The 26,596-nt window shown below is 38.8% G+C and overlaps 1 long non-coding RNA gene across 1 annotated transcript; it reads right to left on the reverse strand.

The window, feature by feature from the left end:
* Positions 1–50: 50 nt before the first annotated feature.
* Positions 51–19,814, reverse strand: LOC148376526 (uncharacterized). The gene is made up of 3 exons (XR_015847097.1): positions 19,561–19,814; positions 19,397–19,463; positions 51–146 (listed from the first exon to the last, which is right to left on the reverse strand). It is a non-coding gene; the product is annotated as an uncharacterized LOC148376526 (long non-coding RNA).
* Between the last annotated feature and the right edge of the window lie 6,782 nt (positions 19,815–26,596).

Genomic DNA, 26,596 nt, shown 5'->3' on the forward strand with positions numbered 1-26,596 from the left:
GCAAATTCCGAGTGTTCTTTTTTTAACACACCATCCAGTAATTTTTGCAATGGTTTACACCTTAGCACTGCTCTTCATCAGAAAGGTGGAAGCGTGCTGTAGCGTTTTAAGGAGTTGCTGAAATCCGCCTCTTTTACCCAAAGATCCTGCAAAAAAAATGGGAGAAATTGTAATATTGTAGCAGTGATACGCCCACACAATCAGATAAGTGACTTCCTAGCAATGTTCCCTGTAATTTTCCAGGGGTCTGAGCGTTCACATAGAGTCGGTGAGCAGCGCTTGAAACAACAGTGAGCAACCATAATCCCAAGTGTGGCAAGATAATTCATTATCAAATAGGTCCAAAACTTGACATCACGTTACATTTTGCTGAGTTTCCGGCAATGCAAAATTCTTTTTTTCTTTTGAATGAATTGACTCATGTACTATTGCAAAGGTTGTACGGCCTACAAACTTTGTTCTTACAATTCTTTCACAAGATATCCATTTTTTTTTATTTCCTGGTATCTTTTGTCGCATACTAACATTTTTGGGGGCTTATTGAGTCGGTTGCACGATACAGAACTGTACATACACAAGCCGCACCTGTATATAAGCCGCATGCGCCCACATTTAAACATGTAACACAAACACAAAATTAACCCAAACCCGCGATTGAAACTAAATGTCCTTCATTAAAGTCTACAGTCCAAAAATCACAGCCGGCAAAATGATCGGAAAATGATACCGATACTTAAGGTTTGATGCAGACCTGCAGAGTCCGGGTCCCGTTGAAAGTAATCCAAGGAAAAAAGTATATATTTCTAAAGGTAAGGGTGGGAAAAATATATCAGATGAACACATTTACTCACGCAACTCCTTTTTCTTTAACCAACTTTTTACCCCCTCTTTTTTCCTTGTCTGTCCCTCACCTTTAGCGGCCCCCACTTAAACTCGGCACCCCGCGTTTGTTCCGCCCCTCATTTTTCGTCCACCCGTGCAAAACATATCAGAACAAGTGTCTAAAATAAATACATTACAGAAATATACAGTTGCTAATACATATTATACATGGGTTACACATATCTACAAAGAAAGACGGTACACCGAGAGAGTTTTCACAGCTTTAATAATAATAATATAGCTTTGACAGGGCAGTTAATGGTAGCAACACTCGAGCGCCGCTAGCGGCCGTTAGAAAAATGACATGAATTGGCCGCATCACTGAATAAGCCGCAGGGTTGAAAGTTAGGGAAAAAAGTAGCGGCTTATAGTCCGGAATTTACGGTAGTATTCCTCTCTAAGTTCAACGCATTGATTAAAACACCACATACACCAACTGGATAAATAAATGATGCCATTGTCTTAATAGGAGTTACAACAGCAATGGAAAAAAATATATTCCATATGTTCAACAAGAAAATTATTTTAAATTTTGCTATAGTCCGTTTTGTAGTAGAATATAATACACCTTCGCCTGATAGTTTTGCACCGTTTTTACATGTTTTTATCTAACAAGAAAAAATAAATTTAATAGATGCACAACAAAAGATGTATTCCCCTATTATATTTATTGCACAATGTATTTTAGTCCAAAAAAGGAAAATGAAAACCAATGGGTCTAATTTGCAGTGGAACTCAGCTAGTGTTTTTTTTTCTTGATTCTTAGAAAAATTTGAATGCTATGCTTTGTGTATAGTAGTTTTTATTTCACTTTTCTATTAAAAAAAAAAGATTAGTACAATGATGAAAAAAATCTGACATGTAATCATTTTTTCTCAGTGTAGATCATTTAAAAAAAAGATTGTATTCTTTTATATAAGTCAAAATAGTTCTTAGATGTTGAAATAAATAATTGTATTATTTTTATTCTTATTTAGTCAAATAGGATATCTTTATATTATGTCACTGTTTAGTCAATTTATTATCAAAATGGAAAAAATAATTATTGCATATATTTTTTTTTTAATTTACACCATATTTGTTTTAGTGAAATAACAAATAATACACAAAATGTATTTTCGGTTTTGCCAAGCCAAGCGGTCAAGAATCTTGTAGTAGACCTCGGATCTTACCTCTCAATTGCTAGATGCAATATATCTTATTATTATTATTATTATTATTATTTGATCGTTTTTTTCTTATTTTCTGTAATTTACCTTTTTCGTTAAAACAAACAAAACGAAAAAGGAAAGTTAACAGAAATTTGTTAGTTTTGCTCCGTGTATATATAGTTCTCAAAATAATGTTTACAGTTTAAAAGGAATAATAATTCTATCAATTATTGTTATTTAATAACATGGATTAAATCCTTGAAAATATTTTTATTAAAGTATTTAGTAAATATTTAAAAAAGGGAAAAAACGTAATTTAAGGGTAAAAAATTAATAATCTATTAAAAACCAGATTCATTCAAAAACGAGAAAGATATACGATAAATAAAATGAGTTGCTGGTACAAAAAAATAAGATATCACTGAAATTCTTGTTAACAGGGTTGGGTAGGGTTACTTTAACGGGATTACTTCCAATTACTTTTGGATTACTCCAATACCAAAAATGCTAATAAAAGACAAAATAAACTAAATAGGAATAAAATGATGACTCACAACACGTGGTAAGCTTTCTCTCCTGGCTTTGATCTCCGGCAAAAGGAACATAAAATGCGACAGAAACAAAATGAAAATCAATCCAAACAGCTTGCCAACATCATTTTTGCCGTTCCATGTATTCCGTTACTCTCCAAGCCTGCACAAAATTTAGTCATTTTATTCCCATTTAGTTTATTTTGTCTTTTATTAGCATATTTGCTATTGGAGTAATCCAAAAGTCATTGAAAGTAATCAAGTTAAAGTAACCCTACCCAACCCTGCTTGTCAAATAGCCTTTCTACTGGCCTTTTTTTCTTTTAAAGTTTTTTTTAATTTTTTGTGTTGGTTTTCAATGCAAAAATACCAAAAAAACTACATATCGGGTGTTAAATGTTGCACTTTCTTTCCCAAATCCCTTTAAACATTTAAAGTTCCCTGATGCATCCTTTTCTTTTTATCAGACTCACGAACGAAAACGACAAAAGTGTGTACTAAATGTTTTCATTTGGTGCAGTTTGAGATTCCTCCACTAGATGGCAGTAGAGGCTATCCACTATAGCTGGCATGGAAGTTGTAGCAAATTGTTCACTGATGCGAACATTTTCCTAAATATATTGTTAAGCAGGGGCGATTTTAGGCTCAGCAGCCCAAAAGCTCTAGCTAATTATAAATACAAAAATAATTATTATTTCACTTAAAGTGAAATAGGATCTTTCAACAGTACACTAGATAACACCAAGTGTAGGAAACCTACGGCCCGCAGCCCGGCAGGCTTTTTCTTTATGGTCCACCAAATAAAAAGTGTCAATATATAATGATAATATTTATAATAGTAAGTAAAGTACTACTCATAAAAAAAATTGGGGGTGCCAATTTTGTCTTCAATGTAGCTCTGTGTGTCTAAAACAAAAACACTGATACAAAAATACTAATAAATTACTACAAAACTTAATATCGAATGTAGTGCTTGAAAACAGGGAACTAATCTATCATTTTGCTTAAATTCCGAAAAGGAAAAAAAACTATAGAAATACCACTACGGTAATACTAGAACAAATAATACTACTACACAAATATTACAACAGAACTACTACAAAAATACATCTACAGTAATACTGTATTACAAAATACTACAGAAATAACAAAGAAATATTGCAAAACTATTATTATGAAAATATTTCAAAAATACTTCTACAGAAATACTAAAAAAAACACTACACTGAAATACTCAAAAAAAAATTACAGTAATACTATACTATATAAATACTACCACACAAATATGACAGACGTAGTAAACAAAACGACATAATCACTACAAAAATGGAAGTACAGTAATACTACAAAAATATTACCAATATACCACAAAAGTTCTACGGAAATTCTACAAAAATACTACTACACAAATATTACAACAGAAATACTACAAAAATACAACTACAGTAATATTACAAAATACTACAGAAATACTACAAAAATATTGCAAAACTATTACTATGGAAATATTTCAAAAATATTTCAACAGAAATACTAAAAAAATACACTACAGTAATACTATACTACATAAATACTCCCACATAAATATTATGACAGACGTAGTAAACAAAACAACCGAATTACTACAAAAATGGAAGTACAATAATACTACACAAATATTACCAATATACCGCAAAAGTTCTACGGAAATTCTACAAAAATACTACTACACAAATATTACAACAGAAATATTACAAAAATGCATCTACAGTAATACTGTATTTCAAAATACTACAGAAATACAAGAGAAATATTGCAAAACTCTTACTATGAAAATATTTCAAAAATACTTTTACAGAAATACAAAAAAACACTACAGTAATACTATACTACAAAAAAAATACCAGATAAATATAATTACAGACATAGTAAACCAAACGACAGAGTTACTACCAAAATAGAAGTACAGTAACACTACAAAAATATTACCAATATACCACAAACGTTTTACTACGGAAATTCTACAAAAATACTACTACACAAATATTACAACAGAAATACTACACAAATACAACTACAGTAATATTACTAAATACTACAGAAATACAAGAGAAATATTGCAAAACTCTTACTATGAAAATATTTCCAAAGTACTTCTACAGAAATACAAAAAACCACTACAGTCATACTATACTACATAAATACTACCACATAAATATTATGACAGACGTAGTAAACAAAATGAGTTACAACAAAAATTGAAGTACAGTAATACTACAAAAATATGACTAATATACCTCAAAAGTTCTACTATGGAAATTCTACAAAAATACTACTACACAATTATTGCAACAGAAACAAGTAATCGAGAAACAAAATACATCTACAGTAATAATTCAAAATACTACAGAAATACAAGAGAAATATTACAAAACTCTTACTATGAAAATATTTAAAAAATACTTCTACTGAAATACAAAAAAATACACTACAGTAATACTATACTACAAAAATACTTCCGCATAAATATAATTACAGACATAGTAAACCAAACGACAGAGTTACTACCAAAATAGAAGTACAGTAACACTACAAAAATATTACCAATATACCACAAAAGTTTTACTACGGAAATTCTACAAAAATACTACTACACAAATATTACAACAGAAATACTACACAAATACAACTACAGTAATATTACTAAATACTACAGAAATACAAGAGAAATATTGCAAAACTCTTACTATGAAAATATTTCAAAAATACTTCTACAGAAATACAAAAAACCACTACAGTCATACTATACTACATAAATACTACCCCATAAATATTATGACAGACATAGTAAACAAAACGACAGAATTACGACAAAAATAGAACTACAATAATACTACAAAAATAGATAGATCGATAGATACTTTATTCATCCCCGTAGGGAAATTCACACTTTCAGAAGTATCCTTGTGTTGAAAATAAAACAATAATAAAGTAAAAGGAATATAATACATAAATACCCCATTTAACGTGTTGATATAGAGTATTTAAATAGTGCTACGGAAAATACACACTGAAATAAAAATAGGCTAATATGCAAATGTCGGGGTGGGGTTTAATGTGGGTTTTTACCAATATTCTATTCTATTCTATTCTATAATGTGCGTGTATTTTTTTTTCGTAAATGAAAAAAATCATAGTGGGGTCCATTGTCGGGCCCTTGGCCAAAATTTAGAACTCCCACTCCTTTTGCCCACCCATAGCTTACACCGTGGTAGCTAGTTTTGTATCATATTCAAGCCTATCCTGTCCTTTATTAGTCAAGTCATTTTTATTTGTCTAGCCCAGGGGTGTCAAACTCATTTTGACTCGGGGGGGCCACACGATAGAAAAAACATTCTCTCGGGGGCCGGACTAGTTGATTAAAGGGAAAGAAAAAGAGATAAAGAAATAAGAAAAAGAGGAAGGGATAAGGAGAGAGGGTGGGACAAAGAAAGAAAAAGGGAGAGAGCATGAGAAACGAAAGGTAAAAAGTCGTGGGAGAGGGGGAAAAGAAAGGGAGAGGAAAAAAGAAATCCAAAGAGAAATAGAAAGACAGAAGGAGAGAAAAGAGTAAAGAAAGCGCGAAGGGTATGAAGAGAGAAAGAGGAAAAAGGAAGTTAGAGCAAAAGAAGTTAAAAAGACACAGAGTGAGAAAGAGCAACAAAGGAAGAGAAAAAGAGGCACAGAGAGTGAAAGAGACAGAGTGGGAGAAAACGGGGGGGGGGGGGGGGGAGTGAGAGAGAGAAAGAAATACAAGTACCATGTCTTTGTTCGAGGCACCTGGCTTTGGCAACATCAAGTTGACATATTTCAACCTGCAGCTTGTTTTTATCTTGCGCTTCTCTGAGTGTTGTCTCGCGGGCCGGATTCAATCCCTTAGCGGGCCTGATCTAGCCCGGGGGCCGCCTGTTTGACACCAGTGGTCTAGCCCTTAATCCCAAAGAGTCTCAAAGGGCTGCACAGGTTATTGCACAGACTATTATGACACCATCCCCTGATCTAGAAACAACATGAGGGCAAGGAAAAACTCAAAAACCTCAACATGAGGAAGAAACCTTATTAAGGAAAAGAGAGTTTTAAAAATGTTATAATTTCGGGGCGGAGTCTGGGTTATATTTCGGGGGTGCTTGAGCACCCCCTCAAACGGGCTGGTTACGCCCATGTTTTTGAGATGTTTTCCAGGTATCAATAGTCCCTTTCCTCCATCTTGTCCGCCGGGTGCCATGTTGGAGGAATTGATCGTGGACTGTCTGAAGGTCCTTTTGCTTTCTCTATGTCACGCAGTTCATGCCTGCTCGCATTTATTGTCTGACTTTTTTTTTTTTCTCTTTTTTTTTTATGGTCAGGCTGAGCAAAGTTCAAGCTCCATTTGAGGAGCTTTCTGGATTTGTGTGCGCCTCCTCAAAACGAGCGCTTTTTGGACTTTGTGGCCAGTTTTCTCGGAAAACGACCCCGATCTGTTTTTTCCCCCCACTCGGTTAAAAACAACGCCATAATGTCAACAGGTTGTATTTGCGGGTGGACGGTGCGGAGTCGGAGCCGAGAAGCTGCAAAACCCCACCTCAAGCCGTAAAGTCATAAAATGGCCTCAAAAACATGCTAGCCCACTGACGTGGCTGATTGCTTTATTGTATCGATCGGGGCAAAGTGTTCCAAGCACTTCTCCTCCGTTATTCTTGTTATTATTAGCGATCTACTTTTTTTCCGTATCTGATGTGCAGTTTTTACCGTTCCTTATAACACCGGTTGCAGAACTACGGCTCACGGGCCGAATGCGGCACTCCTCCACATGTGGTACGGCCCCCTGAATAATAATAATATAATAATAATAATAATACCAGAGATCCTTTTGATTTTTTGTATTTTCACATACCATAACACACTTTTCTTTTACATACCTGCAGGGTTGGGTAGGGTTACTTTAACTGGATTACTTTCAATTACTTTTGGATTACTCCAATACCAAATATGCTCATAAAAGACAAAAGAAACTAAATAGGAATAAAATGACTACATTTTGCGCAGGCTAGGGAAGTAATGGAATACATGGAACAGCAAAAATGATGTCGGCAAGCCGTTTGGATTTCTTTTCATTTTGTTTCTGTCGCATTTTATGTTCGTTTGGCCAGAGATCAAAGAGATCAAAGTCAGGAGAGAAAGCTTACCACGTGTTGTGAGTCATCATTTTATTCATATTTAGTGTCTTTTGTCTTTTATTAGCATTTTTGGTATTGGAGTCATCCAAAAGTAATCAAGTTAAAGTAACCCTACCCAACCCTGTTTGTATAGCCCTTAATCACAGGACGTCTCAAAGGGCTGCACAGACCACAGATTATTGCAAACCACTATTATGACACCATCCCCTGATCTAAAACCGACATGAGGGCAAGGAAAAACTCAAAAACCTCAACAGGAGGAAAATGAAGAAACCTTGAGAAGCAACTATTTAAAAATGGGTGTTTTGGCTATTAATACTTCCAAAAGCCCAGGGGTTTTTGATTTTGGCTTTTGGAAAACAATATATTTTTTTTGCATTTAAGCACTCCCGCAATCATCACACTTTTTGTCTCCCAAACTGACCCCGACCCCTCATGAGAGAAGGGAAGAGTATAGCAGGAAAATGTCCCCAAAAGCTGTCAATGTTTTTATAGGCATGCAACACTTCACATCAGAAAATGTGCATATAACCAAAATCCCAAAAAAGGGGACGACTGGATGAATGCAATGGCTAATAAGGAGACCAGTGTCCTAAATAGCTCCAGAGGCTTCCTCAACCAGTCCTTTCCTCATCATATCTTACAGTAAGTCACTTTAGAAATAATCAAAATGTAAAAGTATTTCCAGAGATTTTCAAGAGATCTTATTTCTCTGGCTGAACATTTTTTTTCTTATATATTTTTTTATTGGCTTGAAACTCCAAATAGTCCAATTATAAATTGAGGAATGAAGTAAAAGAATAAAAAAACCAGCAGTTTTTTATTTATTGAATGGGCCAATAATTTTGCCTGTTGAAATAAATATTTTACTTTCATTTTACGATATATTTTCCAGCTCCCGACTGCCAAAAATCGATTTAAAATGTGAAAAAAATACAGGAATTACAAATATAACGTGGCAAAAAGTGCGGTTTAAATTTAAGAAAAAATGGTAAAATAGAAAAAGTAATTATCTTTCATTTTCTTAATTATTATTTTTTTCCCATGCTAGGAATTAATTCTACATTTTAGAGAAAAAAAATACACTAAGTACAAGAAATATTGAGATTGAAATTCAAATAAAATGTTAGTTTTCCATTGAGAAATAAATAGGCTCTTTTTAGGTATTATATTTTATTCGATTTTTGTCATTGCTTACAACTCCGCACAACGTAAAATAGTTTTCTTATTTTACTATGGTTTTCCCACACAGCTTACAACTCCACACTTCCGAAAATGTACGGAATATCGTAAAATAAAATTACCACATGTGCGGTCCCTTCTCAAGGTTTCTTCATTTTCCTCATGTTGAGGTTTTTCCTTGCCCTCATGTTGGTTCCAGATCAGGGGATGGTGTAATAATAGTCTGAAAAATTAGTCTGTGTAATAACCCGTGAAGCCCTTTGAGACGCTTTGTGATTAAGGGCTATACAAATAAAAATGTCTTGACTTCATGGTCGGCAATAAAATATTTGAATCTCAGCCGTGTGATTTCAAACTTAGTTTGACTGAGGAGCAAATCAAACCAAATGTTATATTGATTTATAATCACAAATGAGGTGTGCGGATTATTTTCTCCTCCCCTTTCAAAGCGATTCACCCATTTCCACTGACTGAATCTGAAAGTCAAGTCAAGTCATTTTTATTTGTATAGCCCTTAATCACAAAGAGTCTCAAAGGGCTTCACAGGTTATTACACATAAGCAGTTTAGGTTATTCATATGCTATAGAGTAGAAGTGAGTTTTAAGCTGAGATTGAAACATTTCCACTGAGGTTGCAGATCGGATCTCAGGGGGAAGAGCATTCCACAGCACCGGTGCCCGGATGGAGAACGCTCTCGAACCAGCGGAACACACTTCTTGGCTCTTGGGATCACCAGAAGACCGGCGCTCTCAGAACGAAAGCTTCGGGCCGGAACATAGGGGGAAATCAGATCTGCAAAATAAGAGGGAGCAAGTCCATGTATGATTTTGTATAATACTAAGAGAACCTTGAACTCACATCTAAGGCTAACAGGGAGCCAATGCAGGTTAGCCAAAATTGGGGTGATGTGATCGGACTTTTTTGTCCTAGTTAAAATCCTCGCTGCGGCATTTTGTACCAGCTCAAGACTCTTGAGTCTGGTCATCGGAAGACTGGAGAGTAGTGCATTACAGTAATCGAGACGGGAGGTAACTATTTCCGAATTTTAAAACCGACTCCCCGCTCATCCTTAAGACCGCGCGTTGTTCTATTACTCGATTGATGCCGGCACGAAACGGTATATTTGTGTTGGAGTGGCTTTTGACCGATGAAGTGCTTGTCGTCCTTATCACCGGGCCGCCATTTGCGAGCCACATTTACAGTGCAAACCTTATCGTTTCGATGACACTTTAAACAGCCTTTATCAATCTATAGTCATTCAAGGTTTATGAGCTTTGATTATACAAAAAAGACAAATCCTTCTATATATGTTGCGATGAAATCTTAGTTTTTGATCTCTCTTTCTATTTTCCACTCCATGTTTTTGCTATTTATTATATTCCGGGGAATAAGCAGTATTGATTTTCCCTGGACGGAGCAATGTGAGCTTTGCAGAACCTTATCGTGGTATTATCTTTAAAACGGTGCGTTATCATAATTGCTTACTTAATAATTCTATGAAATGGCGAAGGTGTAACCTTTGCCTGGGCGGTAAAGTGTCAAGTGTGAGTTTGATGTTGTGGTACGACTCGTAATGCTCCGATCAATTAATGACTGTAAATCCTAGAATGCAGAGCAGCAGAATTTCAGAACTCAACCAAATTGTGTGTGTATAAGCCGCACTGGACTTTAAGCCGCAGGGATAAGAATAAACTCAATCGTGTCCGTTTCTTACTTTTTAAGCCCGGTGCATACCTGTCTGACCCGACCTGGGCCCGTGGGTATTTAGGCCCATTCCAACCCAACGATTTTTATTTAGATTTTCTTCCATTGCCGTCGGTTCGCTGACATGGCACACTACAGAAAATCTCATCTCATCTCATTAGCTGCACCGCTTATCCTCAGTAGGGTCGCGGGGGTGCTGGAGCCCATCCCAGCAATCATCGGGCAGTGGGCAGGGGACACCCTGAACTGGTTGCCAGCCAATCGCAGGGCACACGGGGACAGACAACTCACTCGCTCATTCGCACCTAGGGACAATTTGGACCGGACAATTTACCTGAAATGCATGTTTTTGGAATGTGGGAGGAAATCGGAGTGCACGGAGGAAATCCACGCAAGCACGGGGAGAACATACAAACTCCGCACAGGAAGTCTGGAGCTGGATTTGAACCCACACAGGAGGTTCCCATGACATGAACTGTGCCGCACATGCGCTAACCACTGCCCCGCCGTGCTGCCCCCCTACAGAAAATCAACTGTCCATATAATTTCGCTCATTTCAGGTATTCATTTCCTTAACCTGTTTTCCCTCATAAAAAAAGAGTTTATGGTATAAAGGTAGGAGCAAGATGGAGCCTAAAAAATACAGTCCGACCCGACCTGAGCCCGTGGGTATTCAGGCCCATTCCAACCCGAGCCCGAACAAACACAAATTTTCATTTTTATTATTCGGGAAGACACGGGAGGAGGTGGGGAGCCCATAATGAACAAGGAACAAACAATGGCAGGTGGATGATTAAAGAAAAAAAAAAGGCAGCGAGAGAGAAGCCCAGTCCAACCGTGGACGTAAACATTTACATGAATTTCAGGGCGTGCTCGGTTCAGGCTTGGGCTTAAGAGCTCTTATATAAGGGTTTGCTCATTTTAAGTATTCTTTGTCTTATTTTCCCATCAGTTGCCTGTCAAAAGCCTGTCGGACTTCAAAATGACTGGACAAAAAACTTGTTTTGCTTGAAAAATCATATTTAAATCAAAGTAATACCAGATATCTGTGGCGATACCATTTTTGTTTTAAGGCATTCAAAATATTTAAGGAGTCTACAACGAAAGATCCCCGGTCCAAGACCAGGTGGAAAAATATGTTGTCCTGGAAAGGGAGTGGTGCCAGCAGGCTGTACTTGCCCAAGACACACAACAGGAAATGGTGCCCCTACGACTCTAGTGGTTAAGGGATCCAGCCAACCAATATTTTATACGTAACACAAAATGAAATACAGTAATCCCTTGTTTTTTGAGTTTAGACTAGATCCCACCCGTTTTTAACATGTGCTCTGCCGACACCCGGCCACAGAAATAGTCGACCAGGGATAATGGATCGCGGCCAAGTAATGGAAAATCAATAGCCTTACAAAACTTTTATCTTACAATTCATAGTTATAGGTATCATCCAGGAATCAAGCCAAAACCTCAGCCCCAGAAGAAAGATTCAAAAGAAGCTAACAACATTTTCTGATGCTACAAAACGTACATTAAAAGCATCGTGGAAAGAAGAGTTCACGTGTCTTGTAGCAGATGACGCAAAGCAAAATTTGCATGAATGAAGACGAGTTAATAGTTTGAGGTGTCCTTAAATATTTTCTCTCTATTGAGTATATGTTAACAATGGCCAACTGAGTTCAAATAGCCTTAGGTTATCCCACCCGTTTTTAACAAGTGCTCTTAAAACAAGCATACCTGGCGCTAACCTTATTGCAGAACGCAGTGTTTGACTGCATCGTCTGTTTCGTACGGGTGCTTGAAATCCTTAAAGATCCTTGAATCTCAATGTCGTGTTTGCTAAGGCTTGAAAAGTGCTTGAAATTTGGGTGAAGTGCATGTAAATGCTTGAAATTGTTGCCATGTTTCTCAAGTCGAGTGATGTTTATTTTGATAGCCCTTAATCACAAGGAGTCTCAAAGGGCTGCACAGATTATTGCAAAACAGACTATTATTAACACCATCCCCTGATATAAAACCTAAATGAGGGCAAGGAAAAACTCAAAAACCTCAACATGACAAAAATGAAGAAATCTTGAGAAGGGACCCCACATGAGGTAACCCCCCCCCCCCTTCCAGGATGACCAGGCTGCAATGGATGTTGCAATAACTAATAATACAGAGATATTGTCAACATAAAATATAGGTTATTCATATGTTATAGAATACACAGCTCTGTCTTCGCTTTGCAATTTCATTTCTTTCCTCGTGATGAACAGCGGCTGGCATTAGTTTGTATCGCGTAGTCCAGGGGTGTCAAACTCATTTTAACTCTGGGGCCACATGATAGAATAATAATTCTGTCGGGTGCCAGACTAGTAGACTAAAGAAAAAGAGAAAGAAAGAAATAAGAGAAAAAGGGCGGGACAAAGAAAGAAAAAGAGAGAGAGGGAGGGAGAGAGCGTGAGAAACAAAAGACATAAAAAGTCGTGAGAGAGGGGGAAAAGAAAGGGAGAGGAAGAAAGAAATCCAAAGAGAAATAGAAAGACAGAAGGAGAGAAAAGGAAAAAGAAAGCGCGAAGGGTAGGAAGAAAGAAAGAGAAAAGAGAGAAAAGGAAAAAAGAAAGTTAGAGCAAAAGAAGTTAAAAAGACACAGAGAGAGAAAGACAAAGAGCAACAAAGGAAGAGAAAAAGAGAGACACAGAGAGTAAAAGAGATAGAGACAGAGTGAGAGAAAAGGGGTGGAAAAGAAAGAGAGAGAGAGAGAGAAACAAAAGACATAAAAAGTCGTGAGAGAGGGGGAAAAGAAAGGGAGAGGAAGAAAGAAATCCAAAAAGAAATAGAAAGACAGAAAGAGAAAAGAGAAAAGAAAGCGCAAAAGGTAGGAAGAGAGAAAAGGAAAAAAGAAAGTTAGAGCAAAAGAAGTTAAAAAGACAGAGAGTAAAAGAGACAGACAGAGAGTGGGAGAAAAGGGGTAGAAAAGAGAGAGAGAGAAAGTAATACAAGTGCAGCGTTTGTGAGAGGCTCTTGGCTTTGGCAACATCAAGTTGACATTTCAACCTGCAGCTCCTTTTTCTCTTGCACTCCTCTGAGCGTTGTCTCGCGGGCCGGATTCAATCCCTTAGCGGGCCTGATCTGGCCCGCGGGCCGCCTGTTTCACACCTGTGACATAGTCCTACAAAGCATAATAGACCCCTATGGGTCACGTCAAAGAAGACAGATGCATACTACACCTAAACAGGGCAGCACGAAATATGTTTTAGGGCAAGGATTTTGTATGAATTATGAAGATTAATTCCGGAGAAAATGAAAATTTGGCTTTGAAAATCCTTCAAAAGTGCTTGAATTTGGCTAGGAAAAATGTGAACAAAACCCTGAGTTCTGCTACGAGTTGTTTACGTCACGTTTTCAGATCATGTTACCATTCAAGATGGCGGTTACATAGACAAACACATATTTACAAATTGCGTGAAATGTGAGCTCTATACTGCTAGACAGCCCCGGAGCAACCATATTGTGGAGAATAGTGCCAGATTGCAACCCAGACGTGTTTTTTTTTGTTGTTGTTTCTGCCGTAACTGACCAAATTACATATATATATATATATATAGGCGCTTTGAACTTAATTGGGCATTGTAAACACATACTTAAAATAGAAAATATTTGATTTGAAACTTTTCAGGACACCTCCCACCTTCAAATAGTACTGCTGTGCAAAAAAACAAAACAAAAAAAAAACGTTTTCTCATTTTAAGGATCTTTCCTTGTTACATTTAGCAAAATTGTCTGATGGCAGTTACGTTTGCTGGTTTTAAGTCTATTGTTTCTTTGTAGCACTCGTTTTCTGCTACACTGTTTTGTTCATTTGTTTTTTCTGTTAAGTTAGGGGAAAAAAATCATTACTTTGAGCATAATTGTCTGATGGCAGTTATGTTTGCTCATTTCAAGTGTTTTTTTTCTTATTTTCCCGAATAACTTTTGGGTTACTTTGAGTCTCCATGGTTTGTATTGTTTCTTTGTAGCACTTGTTTTCTGTTACATTGTTTTGTTCTTTTTTTCTGTTAAGTGAGGGAAAAAAATCATTACTTTTAGCAAAATTGTCTGATGGCAGATCTGTTTGCTCATTTGAAGTATTGTCTTATTTTCCCAAAAACCTTTTGGGTCACTTTGAATCTCCATGGTTTCTATTGTTTCTTTGTAGCACTCGTTTTCTGTTACACTGTTTTGTTCATTAGTTTTTTCTGTTAAGTGAGGGAAAAATTACTTTGAGCAAAATTGTCTGATGGCAGATCTGTTTGCTCATTTTAACTCTTGTTTTTCTTATTTTCCCAAAAAGCTTTTTGGGTCACTTTGAGTCTCCATGGTTTCTATTGTTTCTTTGTAGCACTCGTTTCCTGTTGCACTACACAATTCAGTGACATCTCTTGGTCAAATATTACTCAGTGACTGTGTTAATTTAAAATGATTATTCTGAACGAATGAATGGATTTATTTTGAAAATAAAATAAATGAGAACAAGCATCACTTTATATGAAGGAATGAATGAATGAATGAGTGAAAATTTTATTCCGAACCTTAAAATAAAAACAACCGTCAGTAATGTTTTTTTTGTATTTAAATTCAAACAAGTGAATAGTTGGACATTGCTTGATCTCGTCTTGTAAATTGTTCTAAAGTTTGACTCCACACACAGACACACACATCCTTTTCCTGGTGGTTCTCACCTTTGGGATTATTAATTTACTACAGCCCTTTAAATTATAATTTCCCTCTTTCCGAGTCAATAATTTTTCGATGTTTTCTGGCACTATGTTTTTGTTGACCTTAAATAGCAATATGTTATTATTTTTAACATTATATGAATATAAGAAAAATTAGATTAAAAATAAGCAAATTGATTTAGGAAACAAGGTTGTATTTTTCCTGTATAATTTTCATTTTTCTGGACCAAAAATTCCACTGTGGCCCTTTAAGAGCAATCGCGGTAGTCTTTCTTCTCTATTGAGACGTGATGAATTTCACAGCTCTGCCTGCAGGCTTAACAATGGCGTAGACGTCATTAATCAACGAGCGCAAACTCTTGTCGCGTTTGAAGCCTGAGCAAAGCAAACAAAACCTCGCCGACCCACTGTCTTCACCTGCTTCCGAGCATTTGCTTCTTAGAAGCTTTTGCTTTCAGTCACCCGGCGATTTTTATTTCAATTTTCTTACTGTCCTTATAATTTCGATCATTTCAGGTATTCGTTTCCTTAACCTGTTTTCCCTCATAAAATAAGAGTTTATGGTATAAAGGTAGGAGCAAAATGGAGCCTAAAAAATACAGTCCGACCCGACCTGAGCCCGTGGGTATTTAGGCCCATTCTAACCCGAGCCCGAACAAACACAATCTTTCATTTTTATTATTCAGGCGGGAAGACACGGGAGGAGTTGGGGAGCCCATCATGAAAAAGGAACAAACAATGGCAGGTGGATGATTGAAGAAAAAAAAAAAGGCAGCGAGAGAGAAGCCCAGTCCAAACGTTAACGTAAACATTTACATAAATTTCAGGGCCTGCTCGGTTCAAACTTGGGCTTAAGAGCTCTTATATAAGGGTTTGCTCATTTTAAGTATTCTTTGTCTTATTTTCCTGTCAAAAGCCTGTCGGACTTCAAAATTACTGAACTGCTTGAAAAATCATATTTAAATCAAAATAATACCAGATATCTGTGGCGGTACCATTTTTGTTTTAAGGTATTTCAAATATTTAAGGAGTCTACAACGAAAGGTCCCCGGTTCAAGACCAGGTGGAAAAATATGTTGGCCTGGTAAGGGATGGGCGCCACCAGGCTGTACTTACCCAAGACACACAACAGGAAATGGTGCCCCTACGACTCTAGTGGTTAAGGGATCCAACCAACCAATATTTTATACGTAACACAAAATGAAATACAGTAATCCCTTGTTTTTTGAGGTTCGGCTAGATCCCGCCCGTTTTTAACATGTGCTCTGCCGACACCCGCTCACAGCAATAGTCGACCAGGGATAATGGATCGCGGCCAAGTAATGAAAAATCAATAGCCTTACAAAACTTTTATCTTACAATTCATAGTTATAGGTATCATCCAGGAATCAAGCCAAAACCTCAGCCCCAGAAGAAAGATTCAAAAGAAGCTAACCACATTTTCTGATGCTACAAAACGTAAACGTACATTAAAAGCATCGTGGAAAGAAGAGTTCACGTGTCTTGTAGCAGATGACGCAAAGCAAAATTTGCATGAATGAAGACGAGTTAATAGTTTGAGGTGTCCTTAAATATTTTCTCTCTATTGAGTGTATGTTAACAACGGCCAACTGAGTTCAAATAGCCTTTATTTTTCACCACACCTATCTGCTTTTATATTACTTTTATCAGCGGTGTTCCAGCCACTGAGCGCAATAAGCTGGAAAAAAGGAGGGGGGGAGGGGTTGACGCACCTGCTCGAGGTTTTCCTTTTTCCTATGATGAAAATGGTGAAAGTAAGAAAAGGACTGTTTCTAATACAGTCCAAATGCCAACCCACAAAGAGATGAAAATAATTTTTCCGAGCGCGTCTAAGAGAGCTGCTTGGCTTGCAATGACTATTCGAGCCAGAAGATGGCAGCAGGGAGTAGAATATTTTGAAGTTGCGGATAACACCTTTAAAGGGGCATAGGGACTTCAAATGTGCCTATAACTTTCGGAACACTGTATGTTTTTGATATTACTTTTTTTCACTTAGTTTTGAGTGATCTTATGTCTTACTCCAGAGTTTTTGGTACGTGTTTATCACTGTAAAAAAAAGTTTTTGATTTCGTTTGCAACATTTAGAATTGTTTTAAAAAAATGTTTTTTTTTTCTACTATCAGGCAATTTAACAGGGTTTTTACAGGTGCTTAAACTCCTTAAAAATGCTTTAATTTTGGGTGAAGTGCTTGAATATTCTTGAAATTGTTACCATTGCTATGTCTCTGACTATTAACCACGCAATAAATAAATACATTTATTTTTCAAAAGTGTGAAAATGACGTAGACACTACTGCTCTGGGGGATTGTCGTAATGGCTTTGTCATATGAAGCATCACTGCCCCCTACTGGTTGCACCCAAAAGGACAGCTCTATTTAGAAAACTGTCACTTTTGGCTCGGCTCACTGAAAAGAGCCAGAACATTCGGCTCCCAAAGGCCTTCCCAGATGATTTTTTTTTTCCAATATTATCTATAATAATCAAAAAATATGCACCAAATTATTAAGTAATTAGTAATCCAAAATATTAAAAATTTTCACTGTTCTCCAAAATAACCTTTGTAAAATACAAAACAATTTTAGCTCTTTACACACTGAATAGATTTAAAGTCGATCAACAACACGGTCCCTGAAAATGTCAAACTATAAAAGTTAAAAATATGAGCTCTTCAGTGCTTTAAATAAATGATAAAATTGTATTTTGTATTTTTTACCCATTTCGACACAGATCCCCCGAAAAACACGCACAAAATATTAAAAAAAAAAAAAAAAAGAGAAAAGATCAGCAGACTCTACGATTGAATGCAATCTGTCTTGGAGCCATCAATATCAATAAAATGAGTCCACATTAGGCTTCTTTTTCTGCTTTCTTTCCTTTTGTCCTCCGTATTGAACTCCATTATGTCCCAACACCCATCTGTGTTTGTAAACAAGGGTGACGAAGCCATGCTGTGCGTGCATTGTTAAAGCTGAATGGCAAAATTTATGTCAGTTTACAGCAGGTCATTGACATAAAAAGATCATAGATAGGAATGAAATGAAATAATCTGCATTTCTATAGCGCTTTTCAAGTCAAGACTTCCCAAAGCGCTTTACAATGTGCTCCACATTTCCCAATAGCAGCCTTGCAGCCATGTAAGGCGCTAACCTGCATATTGGGGGTATTAGGGGTTCAGTGTCTTACCCGAGGACACTTCGACATGTAACACGGAGGAGCCGGGATTTGAACTGCGATCTCTTGATCCCTGTACTTTTCTTGGACAATATCTCTGTATTATTTGTGATTGCAACATCCTTTGCTGTCTGGTAATCCTGAAAGGGGGATTACCACATGTGCGGTCCCTTCTCAAGGTTTCTTCATTTTCCTCATGTTGAGGTTTTTTCAGTTTTTCCTTGCCCTCATGTTGGTTCCAGATCAGGGGATGGTGTCATAATAGTCTGAAAAAATAATAATAACCTGTGAAGCCCTTTGTGCTCCACATTTCCCAATAGCAGCCTTGCAGCCATGTAAGGTGCTAACCTGCTTATTGGGGGTATTAGGGGTTCAGTGTCTTACCCAAGGACACTTCGACATATAACACGGAGGAGCCGGGATTCGAACTGGGATCCCCTTGATCCCAAGACGAGCGCTCTACCTCCTGAGCTACTGCCGCCACATGTGCGGTCCTTTCTCAAGGTTTTTTCATTTTCCTCATGTTGAGGTTTTTGAGTTTTTCCTTGCCCTCATGTTTGTTCCAGATCAGGAGATGATGTAATAATAGTCTGAAAAAATAGTCTGTGTAATAACCTGTGAAGCCCTTTGAGACTCTTTGTGATTAAGGGCTATACAAATAAAAATGACTTGACTTGACTGAGCCACTGCCGCCCCGAACAGCTCAAATTAGCACAAAGTACGTGCTAGCGGCAAAATAGCTTTAGTTATTGATCGGCATTGGATTGCTTCCTTTGATACTGGAAAAATTAGCCTTCTAAGTGCTTGAAAAGTGTCTGAATTTGTCCCTAAAAATGGACAGGCGCTAACCTGCTTATTGGGGGTATTAGGGGTTTAGTGTCTTACCCAAGGACACTTCCACATGTAACAGGGAGGAGCCAGGATTCGAACTGCGATCTCTTGATCCCAAGTGCTTGAAAAATGTTTGAATTCGGCCATCAAAACGGTGTATTAACTCCTATTTAAAGAACAGAATCATTTTAGCCAACCAAACAATTGGGTTTTTCTACCAGTGCGAGTCGGTTAAGTCCGATGACGCAGCCCCTCAAGGTCAGTTCCTGTCCAAAACGTCATTCTCCTCACGAAGGCCACGCCTGGATGTAGCAAATTCGCCCCCGTGTTTTCTTTCCCGTCGCCTAAGAAAAACGAACACAGTGTATCGGAAAACAAGCGCGCATCTGCCAGGTGTCGGCCTCCAAAGCTACGCTAGCCCGCAGCAACCTTGGAGGGAGTCGACGGGAACATCTCCGATCGCCGGGGAATACTTTGCTTTTTTTTTTCAGAGGGAGAGAAAAAAAAAACAGATCAATACTCCAGAGTCCATCACACGCTCAGGCGTTTTTTTTTCCATTCTGTTTGCAATTCAACGGGCTCAGACTGACCTCTGAAAAAAAAGTTAATAGCTAACTTTATCTTGTTTTTTTTCTCTTTTTACAGCCAAGTGCTGTACCTCCAAATCAATACCTGCTACAGGAATCTCCCACGGCTCCGTGTTCTTTCGGTGGGAGCCAGTCCCTTTCCGAACATCTGCTCGTCTTTTGAAGGCCGGAAAATGTTAGAAGCAGAAAAGTGTCTGAATGAGTTCTTCTTCAGGCTTGTTTTTTTGTTTATTTCATAGCTGTCAACCTGTACGTTTTTGCCGTACAAAGTACGTTTATGATGCATTTTAATGTGTCCTCTGTACGGAAAAACGCAAATTTGTCAATGATGGGTAGCATCCAGTATACACCGACTATCACGAAACGGCAAATCAATCGAGTCAAACCAGTTCGCCGCGGTAGCCTCTATCTCTGTATCGTTTTTTACGTTGCAAACGAAGCAAGCGGTTTGATGCTACTGTGCCCATGCGTCTGCCCCCTGGGGATTTCTCATCATGCATCATTCAACATCGGATTTCATGTGGTAGTTGTGTAGTGAAAGGATGTCAGTCTCTTTTTAGAGAACCGGCTTTTTCGGCTCAACTCATTCAAGAGAGCCGGCTCTCAAACGGCTCAAACGCTTTGATGCATTATATTACGAATCATTATTGTTGTATAAAGAAGTTAAGAAAAAAAGGAAGTATAAAAGGAGAAAATGAAAAAGGACAGGTTTGTGGTTATCCCTTTAAACCAGGGGCGTCAAACTCATTTGAACTCGGGGGCCACATGATAGAACAAAAACTATGTCAGGGGCCGGGCTAGTAGATTAAAGAGAAAGAAAAAGGGATGAAGAAATAAGAGAAAGAGGGAGGGAAAAGGAGAGAGGGTGGGACAAAGAAAGAAAAAGAGGGATAGGGAGAGAAAAAAACAAAAAAAATGTCTTGAGAGAGGGGAAAGAAAAGGGAGAGGAAGAAAGAAATCCAAAGAGAAATAGAAAGACAGAAGGAGGGATAAGAGAAAGGAAAGTGCAAAGGGTATGAACAGAGAAAGAGAAAAGGAAAAAAGGACTTTAGAGCAAAAGAGGTTAAGACAAAGAGAGAGAAAGAGACAAAGCAACAAAGGAAGAGAAAAAGAGAGACACAGAGAGTGAAAGCGACAGAGTGGGAGAAAAGGGGTGGAAAAAAAGAGAAAGAGAGAGAGAGAGAGAGAGAGAGAGAAATAAATACAAGTACAGTGTCTTTGTTCGAGGCACCTGGCTTTCGCAACATCAAGTTGACATATTTCAACCTGAAGCTTGTTTTTCTCTTGCGCTTCTCTGAATGTTCAATCCCTTAGCGGGCCTGATCTGGCCCGCGGGCCGCCTGTTTGACACCTGTGCTTTAAACAGTATATTACCAACAATAATTTAATGCAGAAAATTAATTCATAATTTGAATTAAAAAATGTATTCTTCTACTTAATTCCATTTGCATGTATTTTTTCCTTCCACGATGAACGTCCAAGCTACTTCTTTTTCAACTTTTATTATAATAAACCTCATTCGTGTCGAGCAACTCAGGATCTCACAACAAAATGTTAATCAACAATATATATGATATTAGGAAACACATGTACAGTATAACATGTTAAACTACATAAATAAACACGTTTGAAAAAAAAATATGGTGTAAGATTATTTTGTAAGGGAAAATATGACAATTTGTAAGGGCATGGAGCCCTGGAGCTTGACAGGTATGTTATTTACACTCTGTAGTTTCATTTTAGTAGAATAGAATAGAATAGAAAATGCCTTTATTGTCATTGTCACAACATGGGATATGCTGTGACAACGAAATTGGACGACTCCAGTTCCACATTTACAGTGAGGATAAGGAAACAAAGTCAACTTCAAGTGATGGTTCTATAACAGAAAAATCGTACTGACAACTCTGGCTAGCTATTGTTTAGCTTAGCTAACCTGTTAATTCAATTCAATTCAAGTGTTTATCATCCTATGCACAGTAAAGGACTGCATTTCCCTGCACTTTTTGTTGTCCACACCGTTGCCAGCGTGAAAATAATAATAATAATAATAATTTCCTTTGTATTGTCATTCTTTGTAAGAACGAAATGTCGATACACCTGACCCGTTGTAGCGAGCCGATGCAGCCGCAGCCAACAGAGGGCGCCGCCATTTTACCAATGTTATAAGTCTTAGGTATGACTCGGCCGAGGCGCGAACCAGCGACCTCCCAGTCTCAAAGCGGGCGCACTACCATCTAGGCTACTGAGCTGAAAATAGAAGTAAGACACCATATACAAGTAGACATAAAATAATATTACGAACATTAAAACAGAAAAAGCGATTAACTCGAGAAGAGTTGAGGCAATACGAAAAAAATAAAGATAAAACTCAGTTGAAAGTGATTGTAGTGTATTGTTCGATCAGCAGCGGACAACATTATAAAAACATGCCTGAAACACTTCATTTTTGACGAAAGCAGCATTTACAATTACACTTAAAGTAGTAGGTCATTCATCTATCCATCCATTATCTACAGCGCTTATCCTCAGTAGGGTCACGGGGGGTGCTGGAGCCCATCCCAGCTATCTTTTTGGGCAGTGGGCAGGGAACACCCTGAACTGGTTGCCAGCCAGTAGTAGCAAAGTATTAGGGGTTGATGATCAGAATATATAACAGAACAACATTTTAAAATTAAGTTTATTATAAATGTGCTTATAACATTCATTTTATGTATATGAAATCACCGTTTTCCATCTGCCATCAGTATGTACCTGTATTTACTCATCTTCATTCATGAAATGTTTGCGTTGCGTCGTCTGCTACAAGCCACGTGAACTCTTCTTTCCACCATGCTCTTAATGTACGTTTGCATTTTGTAGTGTCATAAATTTTGTTAGCTTCTTTTGAATATTTCTTCTGGGGCTGAGGTTTTGGCTTGATTCCTAACCACTTATCCAGCCACTGCTATCGTGGGATGTATCAGAAGTGGGCAGGAGGAGGAATACAGGAAATTGATTCAGGACTTAGTCCAATGGAGCGACGCAAACCACCTGCACCTGAACACCACCAAGACCAGGGAGATGGTGGTGGACTTCAGGAGAACTAGAACTCACCCGGTTCCTGTAACTATCAAAGGAGAAGGTGTAGAATTTGTCCAGACCTACAAATACCTGGGTTTGCAGCTGGACTATAAACTGGACTGGACTGCCAACACAGAAGCTCTATGCAGGAAAGGTCAAAGCCGACTGTACTTCCTCAGAAGGCTGGCCTCCTTCAACATCTGCAAAAAGCTCCTACAAATGTTCTAGCGCCCTCTTCTATGCGGCAGCGTGCTGGGGAGGCAGCGCCAAGAAGAAGGATCCCTCTCGTCTCAATAAACTGGCGAGGAAAGCGAGCTCTGTTGTGGGCACAGAGCTGGACAGCCTGACAACTGTAGCCGAGAGACGGGCACTGAAAAAGCTGCGGTCAATCGTGGACAATTCATCGCATCCACTACACAGCATCATCTCCAAACGGAAGAGCAGCTTTAGCGACAGACTGCTGTCACAGTCTTCTTCCATTTGTCATTTTACTTCCTCATGCCATGAGGCTCTTTAACTCCACTTGGGGGAGTAAAAGCCCACATTAAACCACACCCGCTCATTGCATATTACCATATTTATATTACAGTGTGTATTTCTTGTAGCACTATTTAAATACTCTGTATCAACACGTTAGATTGGGTATTTATGTATTATATTCTTTTTACTTATTATTGTTTTATTCTTAACACAAGGATACTGCTGGAAGTGTGAATTTCCCTACGGGGATGAATAAAGTATCTATCTTTTTGCCATGAGTTTCAGACACTGCTATTTTACTTGAACATTCATTTGCGTAATTTTACTTTAAGTCTTCGTATTTCTTTCAGTAAGTCAAGAATAAAAATTTCGAAAACAGCGTTAGCATCCACGGGAACATTCGTGCGTTTTAAATGGGATATTTCCCCCTTATCTGTGCAATTCTGTCGCACGGCACACAAGTTGAAGGCCTCGTCCTGGGAAAGAAGCATCTGGACTCGCTAATTTGTTTCTCTTTTTGCAACATTCGAGAAAAAAACAAAATCAGCCGAGTGTTTGCTTTCATTCCTCCTCCGCGCATCCAAGACGCTAGCTGGATATCTGCCTGATAGCGCGAGACCTTGCAGCGGAGAAACACAGCCACTGTTCCGCCGATTACGGCCGACTTTCTGAGAGAGGAGCATCCGCTTGGCTGGAAAACTCACCCCCCCGACGCAACCCCCGGTTATCCGATAGTTGCCGCTAATCTCCCGAGGTCGACCCGTCCGTCGGGTCGGGGAGACGGATGACGTGAGGCTCGTGATAGGGTGACTCCGGAGACTGGATAGGGAGCGGGGGACCGGGATGATGGACGGACGGACGGTCGGTCGGGTGGGGGCGGGGGCCGCTTTGACGGGTCAGGGAGGTGAGAAAGGTCTCCTGATGAGCTCAGGGACGCCTCTCTGCTGGAGTTTGTTGCACGCCTGACAATGTTTGCTTAACACCGACCTCACGGGAGCAACCGCTGGGCATCCGGATGGGTGGGAGGCCATGTTGGCCTTGAAATGGAAGGGGTGGGTTTCGTGCCAAACGTCAGAAAAGTGACACTAGGAATAAATCCTGAACATTTATTCCAGGGCTTCTTCGCTAAATCCATCCATCCATCCATTATCTGCACCGCTTATCCCCAGTAGGGTCGCGGGGGTGCTGGAGCCCATCCCAGCTATCTTCAGGCAGTGGGCAGGGGACACTCTGGACTGGTTGCCAGCCAGTCGCACACAGAGACAGACAACTTACTCGCTCATTCACACCTAACAATTTGAACCGGCCAATTAACCTGACATGCATGTTTTTGGAATATGGGTGGAAACCCAGGCAAGCACGAAGAGAATATGCAAACTCCGCACAGTATGGATCAATCTTATGACCTCAACACTGTGCCGCACACGTGCTAATCACTGCGCCGCTGTCGTTAAATTTTTACATTAAAATATTATACGTGTATTCACGATTCACAGATCCCTTAACCATCAGGGTCGTCATGGCACCACTGAAGACGCAACTTTGGACAGTTCTCTCCACTGCCGAGGGTTCCTGGCCTGAGTTTGGGTTGTAGCAAAGTTGGCAACAGTCCATTCCTGAATAAAGGTAGCCCGGTCTTCCTCTCCTCCTGCCCCCTTGGACTGTGCCCTGGAGAATAATCTTGGCCAGTCCTGATGATCTTGTGACATACCACTGAAGTTTCCATCTGCACACAGTTGACAACAGTTCTTCGTAGGGTCCAATGTGTCCTCTGATGGTGATGGTTTTGCTAAGTAGCTGATGGCTAGAAGTTTCCTTTAGCATTGCATCTCCATGACCTGGATTTTCCTTTCCAGCTTTGCTGTAAGAGTCAATGTCTCACAAGCATAGAGGAAGATGGAAGTAACCAGCGCTTCTATGCATCTGATCTTTGATTTCACTGCTATGTTCTTGTCCCCTCAGATGGGTTTAAGTCTGGTAAGTGCGGCTGTGGTTTGAGTTATCCTGGCATTGACTTCTGGTCCTAACCGCTTTTCTGATATGACAGCTGCAAGAAATTTAGATTTAGTGATGGTTTCAGGTTCCCTGTGGTTGATAGTGATGTCTGTGGTGAAACCAATTGACCAGATATCTGAGTCCTGGTTCTTCTCCTGCTGGTCTGGCAATATCATCTGCAACATAGAGGTAAGTGATGTTGTGTCCCCCAATGCTGACTGTTCCTTCATGTTGGTCCAGGGCTTTGGTCAGGATCCTCTCCAGCAAGATGTTTAATAAAGTTGTAGAGAGAGAATACAGCCTTGTCTCCCACCGTCTGTGGTTTGAAACCACGCTCCAATTGTACCATTGATAAGTACCGCACTGTTGACATTGGTGTACAGCTGTTCAATCATCTGAACTAGTTTTCTGGCCCATGTTGTACTTCCGTATGGTAGCCCATAAAGCAGCTTACTAAACTCTTTTTCTAAAAATAAGCAAAACCATGATGGAGGTTTCGCTGGTGTTTTGGAAGCTTCTGTTCTGTGGAGCTCTTCCCCTCGCTGAAACCTGAAATCTGTTCTTCAGCTATGATGTTTTCAGTCTGTTGAGTAGAACCCTAGGTTAAAATGAAAACTGATTAAAAAACTTCCACCGGGCCCTTAAAAGACTTGTACTCGTCTCCTCATGTCAAGTCAATTTTATTTGTATAGCCCTTAATCACAAAGAGTCTCAAAGGGCTTCTCAGGTTATTACACAGACTATTTTTTCAGACTATTATGACACTATCCCCTGATCTGGAACCAACATGAGGGCAAGGAAAAACTACATATATGACGTCGCACAATAACTGACAAGCATCAAAGCCACGTAACTCGTCATAAGTTGGAATTGTATCCGTTTTAGTACACGCAAATAAATTGTTGTTGATGTGGTATGGCGGGGTGAATGCAATTAAAATTTGCATATTATTCCACAAAATAATGTGTAAATGTCATAAAACGGGATCACCGTCCTGAGGGTCTACTCTACTGTATTTCCTTTTAACCAATACTCTCTTGGGGACTGTTTCGCCAATGATGACACCTGTACGCTTTATAGCGAGGGATTACTGTATACCAGTGTTTCTCAACCAGTGTGCCAGGGCACA

The sequence above is a fragment of the Urocampus carinirostris genome, chromosome 1, assembly GCF_059441175.1.
Source record: "Urocampus carinirostris isolate Australia breed hairy pipefish chromosome 1, RoL_Ucar_1.0, whole genome shotgun sequence".
Classification (NCBI taxonomy): Eukaryota; Metazoa; Chordata; class Actinopteri; order Syngnathiformes; family Syngnathidae; genus Urocampus; species Urocampus carinirostris.